The following is a 14702-nucleotide window of genomic DNA, read 5'->3' as shown; positions in this document are numbered from 1 at the left end:
CCTCTCCATTGTCAAAGTAATAAAGAGTTTCCACTCGCATTGTCGTACGAAGTCCGTTTAAATGAAAGTGCGAAAAAATCCTGCTAGATGACACCGGATGGACGATCCGAGCATGTCGGGAAGCCGGATAAACGCCAGGGCTGTCATCGCGCAATGAATCTTCCCGAGTACCCCCGAATCAATATAAGAATCGCCACGATCTGACGGGCGGATCAAAAGTTATCGTCGGAACGATATTTGTGCACCAAGGGTAGCTCACGGCCAGTAAACACCTTCCGACCGGATTCATGACTCGCATCCACTAGTACACTCATCCGCTATAGCCTGTACGTCACTGAATCTAAACAAACCCCCGCTATAATTTGACCGCAAATGAAATGTCAGAACGAATTCCGTTTATCGAATCAAACGACACTATCACCCCGCCATAATAAAGACCGGAGGTATTTGAATTCACCATCCGAAAGAAAATAAAAAGATCCGAACCGAAACGTAGGAGGCGACGCACTAAACGTGCGTTTCAGTTCGCATCGATGTTCCAGAACCGAAAGATTGTTCGAAAAAAGTGGTAGATAGCCGAAAAAAGTGACAGGGGTGCAACACGAGGACTTCCCAGGAGGTCACCCATCCTAGTACTACTCTCGCCCAAGCACGCTTAACTTCGGAGTTCTGATGGGATCCAGTGCATTTGTGCTGGTATGATCGCACCCAGCATGCCTCTCCATTGTCAAAGTAATAAAGAGTTTCCACTCGCATTGTCGTACGAAGTCCGTTTAAATGAAAGTGCGAAAAAATCCTGCTAGATGACACCGGATGGACGATCCGAGCATGTCGGAAAGCCGGATGACCGCCATGGCTGTCATCGCGCGATTAATCTTCCCGAGTACCCCCGAATCAATATAAGAATCGCCACGATCTGACGGGCGGATCAAAAGTTATCGTCGGAACGATATTTGTGCACCAAGGGTAGCTCACGGCCAGTAAACACCTTCCGACCGGATTCATGAGTTTCATCCACTAGTACACTCATCCGCTATAGCTTGTACGTCACTGAATCTAAACAAACCCCCGCTATAATTTGACCGCAAATGAAATGTCAGAACGAATTCCGTTTATCGAATCGAACGACACTATCACCCCGCCATAATAAAGACCGGACGTATTTGAATTCACTATCCGGCAGAAAATAAAAAGATCCCAACCGAAACGTAGGAGGCGTCGCACTAAACGTGCGTTTCAGTTCGCATCGATGTTCCAGAACCGAAAGATTTTTCGAAAAAAGTGGTAGATAGCCGAAAAAAGTGACAGGGGTGCAACACGAGGACTTGCCAGGAGGTCACCCATCCTAGTACTACTCTCGCCCAAGCACGCTTAACTTCGGAGTTCTGATGGGATCCAGTGCATTTGTGCTGGTATGATCGCACCCAGCATGCCTCTCCATTGTCAAAGTAATAAAGAGTTTCCACTCGCATTGTCGTACGAAGTCCGTTTAAATGAAAGTGCGAAAAAATCCTGCTAGATAACATCGGATGGACGATCCGAGCATGTCGGGAAGCCGGATGACCGCCAGGGCTGTCATCGCGCGATGAATCTTCCCGATTACCCCCGAATCAATATAAGAATCGCCACGATCTGACGGGCGGATCAAAAGTTATCGTCGGAACGATATTTGTGCACCAAGGGTAGCTCACGGCCAGTAAACACCTTCCGACCGGATTCATGACTCGCATCCACTAGTACACTCATCCGCTATAGCCTGTACGCCACTGAATCTAAACAAACCCCCGCTATAATTTGACCGCAAATGAAATGTCAGAACGAATTCCGTTTATCGAATCAAACGACACTATCACCTCGCCATAATAAAGACCGGACGTCTTCGAATTCACCATCCGGAAGAAAATAAAAAGATCCGAACCAAAACCTAGGAGGCGACGCACTAAACGTGCGTTTCAGTTCGCTTCAATATTCCACAACCGAAAGATTGTTCGAAAAAAGTGGTAGATAGCCGAAAAAAGTGACAGGGGTGCAACACGAGGACTTCCCAGGAGGTCACCCATCCTAGTACTACTCTCGCCCAAGCACGCTTAACTTCGGAGTTCTGATGGGATCCAATGCATTTTTGGTGGTATGATCTCACCCAGCATGCCTCCCCATTGTCAAAGTAATAAAGAGTTTCGACTCGCATTGTCGTACGAAGTCCGTTTAAATGAAAGTGCGAAAAAATCCTGCTAGATGCCATCGGATGGACGATCCGAGCATGTCGGGAAGCCGGATGACCGCCAGGGCTGTCATCGCGCGATGAATCTTCCCGATTACCCCCGAATCAATATAAGAATCGCCACGATCTGACGGGCGGATCAAAAGTTATCGTCGGAACGATATTTGTGCACCAAGGGTAGCTCACGGCCAGTAAACACCTTCCGACCGGATTCATGACTCGCATCCACTAGTACACTCATCCGCTATAGCCTGTACGTCACTGAATCTAAACAAACCCCCGCTATAATTTGACCGCAAATGAAATGTCAGAACGAATTCCGTTTATCGAATCAAACGACACTATCACCCCGCCGTAATAAAGACCGGAGGTATTTGAATTCACCATCCGGAAGAAAATAAAAAGATCCGAACCGAAACGTAGGAGGCGTCACAATAAACGTGCGTTTCAGTTCGCATCGATGTTCCAGAACCGAAAGATTGTTCGAAAAAAGTGGTAGATAGCCGAAAAAAGTGACAGGGGTGCAACACGAGGACTTCCCAGGAGGTCACCCATCCTAGTACTACTCTCGCCCAAGCACGCTTAACTTCGGAGTTCTGATGGGATCCAGTGCATTTGTGCTGGTATGATCGGACCCAGCATGCCTCTCCATTGTCAAAGTAATAAAGAGTTTCCACTCGCTTTGTCGTACGAAGTCCGTTTAAATGAAAGTGCGAAAAAATCCTGCTAGATGACATCGGATGGACGATCCGAGCATGTCGGGAAGCCGGATGACCGCCAAGGCTGTCATCGCGCGATGAATCTTCCCGATTACCCCCGAATCAATATAAGAATCGCCACGATCTGACGGGCGGATCAAAAGTTATCGTCGGAACGATATTTGTGCACCAAGGGTAGCTCACGGCCAGTAAACACCTTCCGACCGGATTCATGACTCGCATCCACTAGTACACTCATCCGCTATAGCCTGTACGTCACTGAATCTAAACAAACCCCCGCTATAATTTGACCGCAAATGAAATGTCAGAACGAATTCCGTTTATCGAATCAAACGACACTATCACCCCGCCATAATAAAGACCGGACGTCTTCGAATTCACCATCCGGAAGAAAATAAAAAGATACGAACCGAAACCAAGGAGGCGACGCACTAAACGTGCGTTTCAGTTCGCATCGATATTCCAAAACCGAAAGATTGTTCGAAAAAAGTGGTAGATAGCCGAAAAAAGTGACAGGGGTGCAACACGAGGACTTCCCAGGAGGTCACCCATCCTAGTACTACTCTCGCCCAAGCACGCTTAACTTCGGATTTCTGATGGGATCCAGTGCATTTGTGCTGGTATGATCGCACCCAGCATGCCTCTCCATTGTCAAAGTAATAAAGAGTTTCCACTCGCATTGTCGTACGAAGTCCGTTTAAATGAAAGTGCGAAAAAATCCTGCTAGATGACACCGGATGGACGATCCGAGCATGTCGGGAAGCCGGATAAACGCCAGGGCTGTCATCGCGCAATGAATCTTCCCGAGTACCCCCGAATCAATATAAGAATCGCCACGATCTGACGGGCGGATCAAAAGTTATCGTCGGAACGATATTTGTGCACCAAGGGTAGCTCACGGCCAGTAAACACCTTCCGACCGGATTCATGACTCGCATCCACTAGTACACTCATCCGCTATAGCCTGTACGTCACTGAATCTAAACAAACCCCCGCTATAATTTGACCGCAAATGAAATGTCAGAACGAATTCCGTTTATCGAATCAAACGACACTATCACCCCGCCATAATAAAGACCGGAGGTATTTGAATTCACCATCCGAAAGAAAATAAAAAGATCCGAACCGAAACGTAGGAGGCGACGCACTAAACGTGCGTTTCAGTTCGCATCGATGTTCCAGAACCGAAAGATTGTTCGAAAAAAGTGGTAGATAGCCGAAAAAAGTGACAGGGGTGCAACACGAGGACTTCCCAGGAGGTCACCCATCCTAGTACTACTCTCGCCCAAGCACGCTTAACTTCGGAGTTCTGATGGGATCCAGTGCATTTGTGCTGGTATGATCGGACCCAGCATGCCTCTCCATTGTCAAAGTAATAAAGAGTTTCCACTCGCTTTGTCGTACGAAGTCCGTTTAAATGAAAGTGCGAAAAAATCCTGCTAGATGACATCGGATGGACGATCCGAGCATGTCGGGAAGCCGGATGACCGCCAAGGCTGTCATCGCGCGATGAATCTTCCCGATTACCCCCGAATCAATATAAGAATCGCCACGATCTGACGGGCGGATCAAAAGTTATCGTCGGAACGATATTTGTGCACCAAGGGTAGCTCACGGCCAGTAAACACCTTCCGACCGGATTCATGACTCGCATCCACTAGTACACTCATCCGCTATAGCCTGTACGTCACTGAATCTAAACAAACCCCCGCTATAATTTGACCGCAAATGAAATGTCAGAACGAATTCCGTTTATCGAATCAAACGACACTATCACCCCGCCATAATAAAGACCGGACGTCTTCGAATTCACCATCCGGAAGAAAATAAAAAGATACGAACCGAAACCAAGGAGGCGACGCACTAAACGTGCGTTTCAGTTCGCATCGATATTCCAAAACCGAAAGATTGTTCGAAAAAAGTGGTAGATAGCCGAAAAAAGTGACAGGGGTGCAACACGAGGACTTCCCAGGAGGTCACCCATCCTAGTACTACTCTCGCCCAAGCACGCTTAACTTCGGATTTCTGATGGGATCCAGTGCATTTGTGCTGGTATGATCGCACCCAGCATGCCTCTCCATTGTCAAAGTAATAAAGAGTTTCCACTCGCATTGTCGTACGAAGTCCGTTTAAATGAAAGTGCGAAAAAATCCTGCTAGATGACACCGGATAGACGATCCGAGCATGTCGGGAAGCCGGATAAACGCCAGGGCTGTCATCGCGCAATGAATCTTCCCGAGTACCCCCGAATCAATATAAGAATCGCCACGATCTGACGGGCGGATCAAAAGTTATCGTCGGAACGATATTTGTGCACCAAGGGTAGCTCACGGCCAGTAAACACCTTCCGACCGGATTCATGACTCGCATCCACTAGTACACTCATCCGCTATAGCCTGTACGTCACTGAATCTAAACAAACCCCCGCTATAATTTGACCGCAAATGAAATGTCAGAACGAATTCCGTTTATCGAATCAAACGACACTATCACCCCGCCATAATAAAGACCGAACGTATTTGAATTCACCATCCGAAAGAAAATAAAAAGATCCGAACCGAAACGTAGGAGGCGACGCACTAAACGTGCGTTTCAGTTCGCATCGATGTTCCAGAACCGAAAGATTGTTCGAAAAAAGTGGTAGATAGCCGAAAAAAGTGACAGGGGTGCAACACGAGGACTTCCCAGGAGGTCACCCATCCTAGTACTACTCTCGCCCAAGCACGCTTAACTTCGGAGTTCTGATGGGATCCAGTGCATTTGTGCTGGTATGATCGCACCCAGCATGCCTCTCCATTGTCAAAGTAATAAAGAGTTTCCACTCGCATTGTCGTACGAAGTCCGTTTAAATGAAAGTGCGAAAAAATCCTGCTAGATGACACCGGATGGACGATCCGAGCATGTCGGAAAGCCGGATGACCGCCATGGCTGTCATCGCGCGATTAATCTTCCCGAGTACCCCCGAATCAATATAAGAATCGCCACGATCTGACGGGCGGATCAAAAGTTATCGTCGGAACGATATTTGTGCACCAAGGGTAGCTCACGGCCAGTAAACACCTTCCGACCGGATTCATGAGTTTCATCCACTAGTACACTCATCCGCTATAGCTTGTACGTCACTGAATCTAAACAAACCCCCGCTATAATTTGACCGCAAATGAAATGTCAGAACGAATTCCGTTTATCGAATCGAACGACACTATCACCCCGCCATAATAAAGACCGGACGTATTTGAATTCACTATCCGGCAGAAAATAAAAAGATCCCAACCGAAACGTAGGAGGCGTCGCACTAAACGTGCGTTTCAGTTCGCATCGATGTTCCAGAACCGAAAGATTTTTCGAAAAAAGTGGTAGATAGCCGAAAAAAGTGACAGGGGTGCAACACGAGGACTTGCCAGGAGGTCACCCATCCTAGTACTACTCTCGCCCAAGCACGCTTAACTTCGGAGTTCTGATGGGATCCAGTGCATTTGTGCTGGTATGATCGCACCCAGCATGCCTCTCCATTGTCAAAGTAATAAAGAGTTTCCACTCGCATTGTCGTACGAAGTCCGTTTAAATGAAAGTGCGAAAAAATCCTGCTAGATAACATCGGATGGACGATCCGAGCATGTCGGGAAGCCGGATGACCGCCAGGGCTGTCATCGCGCGATGAATCTTCCCGATTACCCCCGAATCAATATAAGAATCGCCACGATCTGACGGGCGGATCAAAAGTTATCGTCGGAACGATATTTGTGCACCAAGGGTAGCTCACGGCCAGTAAACACCTTCCGACCGGATTCATGACTCGCATCGACTAGTACACTCATCCGCTATAGCCTGTACGCCACTGAATCTAAACAAACCCCCGCTATAATTTGACCGCAAATGAAATGTCAGAACGAATTCCGTTTATCGAATCAAACGACACTATCACCTCGCCATAATAAAGACCGGACGTCTTCGAATTCACCATCCGGAAGAAAATAAAAAGATCCGAACCAAAACCTAGGAGGCGACGCACTAAACGTGCGTTTCAGTTCGCTTCAATATTCCACAACCGAAAGATTGTTCGAAAAAAGTGGTAGATAGCCGAAAAAAGTGACAGGGGTGCAACACGAGGACTTCCCAGGAGGTCACCCATCCTAGTACTACTCTCGCCCAAGCACGCTTAACTTCGGAGTTCTGATGGGATCCAATGCATTTTTGGTGGTATGATCTCACCCAGCATGCCTCCCCATTGTCAAAGTAATAAAGAGTTTCGACTCGCATTGTCGTACGAAGTCCGTTTAAATGAAAGTGCGAAAAAATCCTGCTAGATGCCATCGGATGGACGATCCGAGCATGTCGGGAAGCCGGATGACCGCCAGGGCTGTCATCGCGCGATGAATCTTCCCGATTACCCCCGAATCAATATAAGAATCGCCACGATCTGACGGGCGGATCAAAAGTTATCGTCGGAACGATATTTGTGCACCAAGGGTAGCTCACGGCCAGTAAACACCTTCCGACCGGATTCATGACTCGCATCCACTAGTACACTCATCCGCTATAGCCTGTACGTCACTGAATCTAAACAAACCCCCGCTATAATTTGACCGCAAATGAAATGTCAGAACGAATTCCGTTTATCGAATCAAACGACACTATCACCCCGCCGTAATAAAGACCGGCGGTATTTGAATTCACCATCCGGAAGAAAATAAAAAGATCCGAACCGAAACGTAGGAGGCGTCGCAATAAACGTGCGTTTCAGTTCGCATCGATGTTCCAGAACCGAAAGATTGTTCGAAAAAAGTGGTAGATAGCCGAAAAAAGTGACAGAGGTGCAACACGAGGACTTCCCAGGAGGTCACCCATCCTAGTACTACTCTCGCCCAAGCACGCTTAACTTCGGAGTTCTGATGGGATCCAGTGCATTTGTGCTGGTATGATCGCACCCAGCATGCCTATCCATTGTCAAAATAAAGAGTTTCCACTCGCATTGTCGTACGAAGTCCGTTTAAATGAAAGTGCGAAAAAATCCTGCTAGATAACATCGGATGGACGATCCGAGCATGTCGGGAAGCCGGATGACCGCCAGGGCTGTCATCGCGCGATGAATCTTCCCGATTACCCCCGAATCAATATAAGAATCGCCACGATCTGACGGGCGGATCAAAAGTTATCGTCGGAACGATATTTGTGCACCAAGGGTAGCTCACGGTCAGTAAACACCTTCCGACCGGATTCATGACTCGCATCCACTAGTACACTCATCCGCTATAGCCTGTACGCCACTGAATCTAAACAAACCCCCGCTATAATTTGACCGCAAATGAAATGTCAGAACGAATTCCGTTTATCGAATCAAACGACACTATCACCTCGCCATAATAAAGACCGGACGTCTTCGAATTCACCATCCGGAAGAAAATAAAAAGATCCGAACCAAAACCTAGGAGGCGACGCACTAAACGTGCGTTTCAGTTCGCTTCAATATTCCAGAACCGAAAGATTGTTCGAAAAAAGTGGTAGATAGCCGAAAAAAGTGACAGAGGTGCAACACGAGGACTTCCCAGGAGGTCACCCATCCTAGTACTACTCTCGCCCAAGCACGCTTAACTTCGGAGTTCTGATGGGATCCAATGCATTTTTGGTGGTATGATCTCACCCAGCATGCCTCTCCATTGTCAAAGTAATAAAGAGTTTCGACTCGCATTGTCGTACGAAGTCCGTTTAAATGAAAGTGCGAAAAAATCCTGCTAGATGCCATCGGATGGACGATCCGAGCATGTCGGGAAGCCGGATGACCGCCAGGGCTGTCATCGCGCGATGAATCTTCCCGATTACCCCCGAATCAATATAAGAATCGCCACGATCTGACGGGCGGATCAAAAGTTATCGTCGGAACGATATTTGTGCACCAAGGGTAGCTCACGGCCAGTAAACACCTTCCGACCGGATTCATGACTCGCATCCACTAGTACACTCATCCGCTATAGCCTGTACGTCACTGAATCTAAACAAACCCCCGCTATAATTTGACCGCAAATGAAATGTCAGAACGAATTCCGTTTATCGAATCAAACGACACTATCACCCCGCCGTAATAAAGACCGGAGGTATTTGAATTCACCATCCGGAAGAAAATCAAAAGATCCGAACCGAAACGTAGGAGGCGTCACAATAAACGTGCGTTTCAGTTCGCATCGATGTTCCAGAACCGAAAGATTGTTCGAAAAAAGTGGTAGATAGCCGAAAAAAGTGACAGGGGTGCAACACGAGGACTTCCCAGGAGGTCACCCATCCTAGTACTACTCTCGCCCAAGCACGCTTAACTTCGGAGTTCTGATGGGATCCAGTGCATTTGTGCTGGTATGATCGGACCCAGCATGCCTCTCCATTGTCAAAGTAATAAAGAGTTTCCACTCGCTTTGTCGTACGAAGTCCGTTTAAATGAAAGTGCGAAAAAATCCTGCTAGATGACATCGGATGGACGATCCGAGCATGTCGGGAAGCCGGATGACCGCCAAGGCTGTCATCGCGCGATGAATCTTCCCGATTACCCCCGAATCAATATAAGAATCGCCACGATCTGACGGGCGGATCAAAAGTTATCGTCGGAACGATATTTGTGCACCAAGGGTAGCTCACGGCCAGTAAACACCTTCCGACCGGATTCATGACTCGCATCCACTAGTACACTCATCCGCTATAGCCTGTACGTCACTGAATCTAAACAAACCCCCGCTATAATTTGACCGCAAATGAAATGTCAGAACGAATTCCGTTTATCGAATCAAACGACACTATCACCCCGCCATAATAAAGACCGGACGTCTTCGAATTCACCATCCGGAAGAAAATAAAAAGATACGAACCGAAACCAAGGAGGCGACGCACTAAACGTGCGTTTCAGTTCGCATCGATATTCCAAAACCGAAAGATTGTTCGAAAAAAGTGGTAGATAGCCGAAAAAAGTGACAGGGGTGCAACACGAGGACTTCCCAGGAGGTCACCCATCCTAGTACTACTCTCGCCCAAGCACGCTTAACTTCGGATTTCTGATGGGATCCAGTGCATTTGTGCTGGTATGATCGCACCCAGCATGCCTCTCCATTGTCAAAGTAATAAAGAGTTTCCACTCGCATTGTCGTACGAAGTCCGTTTAAATGAAAGTGCGAAAAAATCCTGCTAGATGACACCGGATGGACGATCCGAGCATGTCGGGAAGCCGGATAAACGCCAGGGCTGTCATCGCGCAATGAATCTTCCCGAGTACCCCCGAATCAATATAAGAATCGCCACGATCTGACGGGCGGATCAAAAGTTATCGTCGGAACGATATTTGTGCACCAAGGGTAGCTCACGGCCAGTAAACACCTTCCGACCGGATTCATGACTCGCATCCACTAGTACACTCATCCGCTATAGCCTGTACGTCACTGAATCTAAACAAACCCCCGCTATAATTTGACCGCAAATGAAATGTCAGAACGAATTCCGTTTATCGAATCAAACGACACTATCACCCCGCCATAATAAAGACCGAACGTATTTGAATTCACCATCCGAAAGAAAATAAAAAGATCCGAACCGAAACGTAGGAGGCGACGCACTAAACGTGCGTTTCAGTTCGCATCGATGTTCCAGAACCGAAAGATTGTTCGAAAAAAGTGGTAGATAGCCGAAAAAAGTGACAGGGGTGCAACACGAGGACTTCCCAGGAGGTCACCCATCCTAGTACTACTCTCGCCCAAGCACGCTTAACTTCGGAGTTCTGATGGGATCCAGTGCATTTGTGCTGGTATGATCGCACCCAGCATGCCTCTCCATTGTCAAAGTAATAAAGAGTTTCCACTCGCATTGTCGTACGAAGTCCGTTTAAATGAAAGTGCGAAAAAATCCTGCTAGATGACACCGGATGGACGATCCGAGCATGTCGGAAAGCCGGATGACCGCCATGGCTGTCATCGCGCGATTAATCTTCCCGAGTACCCCCGAATCAATATAAGAATCGCCACGATCTGACGGGCGGATCAAAAGTTATCGTCGGAACGATATTTGTGCACCAAGGGTAGCTCACGGTCAGTAAACACCTTCCGACCGGATTCATGACTCGCATCCACTAGTACACTCATCCGCTATAGCCTGTACGCCACTGAATCTAAACAAACCCCCGCTATAATTTGACCGCAAATGAAATGTCAGAACGAATTCCGTTTATCGAATCAAACGACACTATCACCTCGCCATAATAAAGACCGGACGTCTTCGAATTCACCATCCGGAAGAAAATAAAAAGATCCGAACCAAAACCTAGGAGGCGACGCACTAAACGTGCGTTTCAGTTCGCTTCAATATTCCAGAACCGAAAGATTGTTCGAAAAAAGTGGTAGATAGCCGAAAAAAGTGACAGAGGTGCAACACGAGGACTTCCCAGGAGGTCACCCATCCTAGTACTACTCTCGCCCAAGCACGCTTAACTTCGGAGTTCTGATGGGATCCAATGCATTTTTGGTGGTATGATCTCACCCAGCATGCCTCTCCATTGTCAAAGTAATAAAGAGTTTCGACTCGCATTGTCGTACGAAGTCCGTTTAAATGAAAGTGCGAAAAAATCCTGCTAGATGCCATCGGATGGACGATCCGAGCATGTCGGGAAGCCGGATGACCGCCAGGGCTGTCATCGCGCGATGAATCTTCCCGATTACCCCCGAATCAATATAAGAATCGCCACGATCTGACGGGCGGATCAAAAGTTATCGTCGGAACGATATTTGTGCACCAAGGGTAGCTCACGGCCAGTAAACACCTTCCGACCGGATTCATGACTCGCATCCACTAGTACACTCATCCGCTATAGCCTGTACGTCACTGAATCTAAACAAACCCCCGCTATAATTTGACCGCAAATGAAATGTCAGAACGAATTCCGTTTATCGAATCAAACGACACTATCACCCCGCCGTAATAAAGACCGGAGGTATTTGAATTCACCATCCGGAAGAAAATAAAAAGATCCGAACCGAAACGTAGGAGGCGTCACAATAAACGTGCGTTTCAGTTCGCATCGATGTTCCAGAACCGAAAGATTGTTCGAAAAAAGTGGTAGATAGCCGAAAAAAGTGACAGGGGTGCAACACGAGGACTTCCCAGGAGGTCACCCATCCTAGTACTACTGTCGCCCAAGCACGCTTAACTTCGGAGTTCTGATGGGATCCAGTGCATTTGTGCTGGTATGATCGGACCCAGCATGCCTCTCCATTGTCAAAGTAATAAAGAGTTTCCACTCGCTTTGTCGTACGAAGTCCGTTTAAATGAAAGTGCGAAAAAATCCTGCTAGATGACATCGGATGGACGATCCGAGCATGTCGGGAAGCCGGATGACCGCCAAGGCTGTCATCGCGCGATGAATCTTCCCGATTACCCCCGAATCAATATAAGAATCGCCACGATCTGACGGGCGGATCAAAAGTTATCGTCGGAACGATATTTGTGCACCAAGGGTAGCTCACGGCCAGTAAACACCTTCCGACCGGATTCATGACTCGCATCCACTAGTACACTCATCCGCTATAGCCTGTACGTCACTGAATCTAAACAAACCCCCGCTATAATTTGACCGCAAATGAAATGTCAGAACGAATTCCGTTTATCGAATCAAACGACACTATCACCCCGCCATAATAAAGACCGGACGTCTTCGAATTCACCATCCGGAAGAAAATAAAAAGATACGAACCGAAACCAAGGAGGCGACGCACTAAACGTGCGTTTCAGTTCGCATCGATATTCCAAAACCGAAAGATTGTTCGAAAAAAGTGGTAGATAGCCGAAAAAAGTGACAGGGGTGCAACACGAGGACTTCCCAGGAGGTCACCCATCCTAGTACTACTCTCGCCCAAGCACGCTTAACTTCGGATTTCTGATGGGATCCAGTGCATTTGTGCTGGTATGATCGCACCCAGCATGCCTCTCCATTGTCAAAGTAATAAAGAGTTTCCACTCGCATTGTCGTACGAAGTCCGTTTAAATGAAAGTGCGAAAAAATCCTGCTAGATGACACCGGATGGACGATCCGAGCATGTCGGGAAGCCGGATAAACGCCAGGGCTGTCATCGCGCAATGAATCTTCCCGAGTACCCCCGAATCAATATAAGAATCGCCACGATCTGACGGGCGGATCAAAAGTTATCGTCGGAACGATATTTGTGCACCAAGGGTAGCTCACGGCCAGTAAACACCTTCCGACCGGATTCATGACTCGCATCCACTAGTACACTCATCCGCTATAGCCTGTACGTCACTGAATCTAAACAAACCCCCGCTATAATTTGACCGCAAATGAAATGTCAGAACGAATTCCGTTTATCGAATCAAACGACACTATCACCCCGCCATAATAAAGACCGAACGTATTTGAATTCACCATCCGAAAGAAAATAAAAAGTTCCGAACCGAAACGTAGGAGGCGACGCACTAAACGTGCGTTTCAGTTCGCATCGATGTTCCAGAACCGAAAGATTGTTCGAAAAAAGTGGTAGATAGCCGAAAAAAGTGACAGGGGTGCAACACGAGGACTTCCCAGGAGGTCACCCATCCTAGTACTACTCTCGCCCAAGCACGCTTAACTTCGGAGTTCTGATGGGATCCAGTGCATTTGTGCTGGTATGATCGCACCCAGCATGCCTCTCCATTGTCAAAGTAATAAAGAGTTTCCACTCGCATTGTCGTACGAAGTCCGTTTAAATGAAAGTGCGAAAAAATCCTGCTAGATGACACCGGATGGACGATCCGAGCATGTCGGAAAGCCGGATGACCGCCATGGCTGTCATCGCGCGATTAATCTTCCCGAGTACCCCCGAATCAATATAAGAATCGCCACGATCTGACGGGCGGATCAAAAGTTATCGTCGGAACGATATTTGTGCACCAAGGGTAGCTCACGGTCAGTAAACACCTTCCGACCGGATTCATGACTCGCATCCACTAGTACACTCATCCGCTATAGCCTGTACGCCACTGAATCTAAACAAACCCCCGCTATAATTTGACCGCAAATGAAATGTCAGAACGAATTCCGTTTATCGAATCAAACGACACTATCACCTCGCCATAATAAAGACCGGACGTCTTCGAATTCACCATCCGGAAGAAAATAAAAAGATCCGAACCAAAACCTAGGAGGCGACGCACTAAACGTGCGTTTCAGTTCGCTTCAATATTCCAGAACCGAAAGATTGTTCGAAAAAAGTGGTAGATAGCCGAAAAAAGTGACAGAGGTGCAACACGAGGACTTCCCAGGAGGTCACCCATCCTAGTACTACTCTCGCCCAAGCACGCTTAACTTCGGAGTTCTGATGGGATCCAATGCATTTTTGGTGGTATGATCTCACCCAGCATGCCTCTCCATTGTCAAAGTAATAAAGAGTTTCGACTCGCATTGTCGTACGAAGTCCGTTTAAATGAAAGTGCGAAAAAATCCTGCTAGATGCCATCGGATGGACGATCCGAGCATGTCGGGAAGCCGGATGACCGCCAGGGCTGTCATCGCGCGATGAATCTTCCCGATTACCCCCGAATCAATATAAGAATCGCCACGATCTGACGGGCGGATCAAAAGTTATCGTCGGAACGATATTTGTGCACCAAGGGTAGCTCACGGCCAGTAAACACCTTCCGACCGGATTCATGACTCGCATCCACTAGTACACTCATCCGCTATAGCCTGTACGTCACTGAATCTAAACAAACCCCCGCTATAATTTGACCGCAAATGAAATGTCAGA

General features: G+C 47.6%; 20 non-coding genes across 20 annotated transcripts; all 20 read right to left on the bottom strand.

Annotated features, from left to right (window-relative positions):
* Positions 1-591: 591 nt before the first annotated feature.
* LOC143872779 (5S ribosomal RNA) lies at positions 592-710 on the bottom strand. Its single transcript, XR_013247512.1, has one exon. It is a non-coding gene; the product is annotated as a 5S ribosomal RNA (ribosomal RNA).
* A 597-nt stretch (positions 711-1307) lies between these two features.
* LOC143874427 (5S ribosomal RNA) lies at positions 1308-1426 on the bottom strand. Its single transcript, XR_013249107.1, has one exon. It is a non-coding gene; the product is annotated as a 5S ribosomal RNA (ribosomal RNA).
* A 597-nt stretch (positions 1427-2023) lies between these two features.
* Positions 2024-2142, bottom strand: LOC143875257 (5S ribosomal RNA). Its single transcript, XR_013249915.1, has one exon. It is a non-coding gene; the product is annotated as a 5S ribosomal RNA (ribosomal RNA).
* A 597-nt stretch (positions 2143-2739) lies between these two features.
* Positions 2740-2858, bottom strand: LOC143874174 (5S ribosomal RNA). The gene has a single exon (XR_013248862.1). It is a non-coding gene; the product is annotated as a 5S ribosomal RNA (ribosomal RNA).
* A 597-nt stretch (positions 2859-3455) lies between these two features.
* On the bottom strand, positions 3456-3574 carry LOC143873926 (5S ribosomal RNA). The gene has a single exon (XR_013248620.1). It is a non-coding gene; the product is annotated as a 5S ribosomal RNA (ribosomal RNA).
* Positions 3575-4171: 597 nt separating this feature from the next.
* On the bottom strand, positions 4172-4290 carry LOC143874173 (5S ribosomal RNA). Its single transcript, XR_013248861.1, has one exon. It is a non-coding gene; the product is annotated as a 5S ribosomal RNA (ribosomal RNA).
* Positions 4291-4887: 597 nt separating this feature from the next.
* LOC143873924 (5S ribosomal RNA) lies at positions 4888-5006 on the bottom strand. The gene has a single exon (XR_013248619.1). It is a non-coding gene; the product is annotated as a 5S ribosomal RNA (ribosomal RNA).
* Positions 5007-5603: 597 nt separating this feature from the next.
* LOC143872778 (5S ribosomal RNA) lies at positions 5604-5722 on the bottom strand. Its single transcript, XR_013247511.1, has one exon. It is a non-coding gene; the product is annotated as a 5S ribosomal RNA (ribosomal RNA).
* Positions 5723-6319: 597 nt separating this feature from the next.
* LOC143874426 (5S ribosomal RNA) lies at positions 6320-6438 on the bottom strand. Its single transcript, XR_013249106.1, has one exon. It is a non-coding gene; the product is annotated as a 5S ribosomal RNA (ribosomal RNA).
* Positions 6439-7035: 597 nt separating this feature from the next.
* LOC143875256 (5S ribosomal RNA) lies at positions 7036-7154 on the bottom strand. The gene has a single exon (XR_013249914.1). It is a non-coding gene; the product is annotated as a 5S ribosomal RNA (ribosomal RNA).
* Positions 7155-7751: 597 nt separating this feature from the next.
* Positions 7752-7870, bottom strand: LOC143873209 (5S ribosomal RNA). The gene has a single exon (XR_013247929.1). It is a non-coding gene; the product is annotated as a 5S ribosomal RNA (ribosomal RNA).
* Positions 7871-8464: 594 nt separating this feature from the next.
* On the bottom strand, positions 8465-8583 carry LOC143875301 (5S ribosomal RNA). The gene has a single exon (XR_013249956.1). It is a non-coding gene; the product is annotated as a 5S ribosomal RNA (ribosomal RNA).
* Positions 8584-9180: 597 nt separating this feature from the next.
* LOC143874172 (5S ribosomal RNA) lies at positions 9181-9299 on the bottom strand. The gene has a single exon (XR_013248860.1). It is a non-coding gene; the product is annotated as a 5S ribosomal RNA (ribosomal RNA).
* A 597-nt stretch (positions 9300-9896) lies between these two features.
* LOC143873923 (5S ribosomal RNA) lies at positions 9897-10015 on the bottom strand. Its single transcript, XR_013248618.1, has one exon. It is a non-coding gene; the product is annotated as a 5S ribosomal RNA (ribosomal RNA).
* Positions 10016-10612: 597 nt separating this feature from the next.
* On the bottom strand, positions 10613-10731 carry LOC143872777 (5S ribosomal RNA). The gene has a single exon (XR_013247510.1). It is a non-coding gene; the product is annotated as a 5S ribosomal RNA (ribosomal RNA).
* Positions 10732-11328: 597 nt separating this feature from the next.
* Positions 11329-11447, bottom strand: LOC143875300 (5S ribosomal RNA). The gene has a single exon (XR_013249955.1). It is a non-coding gene; the product is annotated as a 5S ribosomal RNA (ribosomal RNA).
* Positions 11448-12044: 597 nt separating this feature from the next.
* Positions 12045-12163, bottom strand: LOC143875025 (5S ribosomal RNA). The gene has a single exon (XR_013249692.1). It is a non-coding gene; the product is annotated as a 5S ribosomal RNA (ribosomal RNA).
* Positions 12164-12760: 597 nt separating this feature from the next.
* On the bottom strand, positions 12761-12879 carry LOC143873922 (5S ribosomal RNA). Its single transcript, XR_013248617.1, has one exon. It is a non-coding gene; the product is annotated as a 5S ribosomal RNA (ribosomal RNA).
* Positions 12880-13476: 597 nt separating this feature from the next.
* Positions 13477-13595, bottom strand: LOC143872776 (5S ribosomal RNA). The gene has a single exon (XR_013247509.1). It is a non-coding gene; the product is annotated as a 5S ribosomal RNA (ribosomal RNA).
* Positions 13596-14192: 597 nt separating this feature from the next.
* On the bottom strand, positions 14193-14311 carry LOC143875299 (5S ribosomal RNA). The gene has a single exon (XR_013249954.1). It is a non-coding gene; the product is annotated as a 5S ribosomal RNA (ribosomal RNA).
* Between the last annotated feature and the right edge of the window lie 391 nt (positions 14312-14702).

The sequence above is a fragment of the Tasmannia lanceolata genome, unplaced genomic scaffold (assembly GCF_043159265.1).
Source record: "Tasmannia lanceolata isolate RefF3 unplaced genomic scaffold, GAP_Taslan_0.1 ptg000003l, whole genome shotgun sequence".
NCBI classification, from domain to species: Eukaryota; Viridiplantae; Streptophyta; class Magnoliopsida; order Canellales; family Winteraceae; genus Tasmannia; species Tasmannia lanceolata.
The sequence above is the reverse complement of the archived record's forward strand: the minus strand, read 5'-3'. Positions and strand labels throughout refer to the sequence as shown.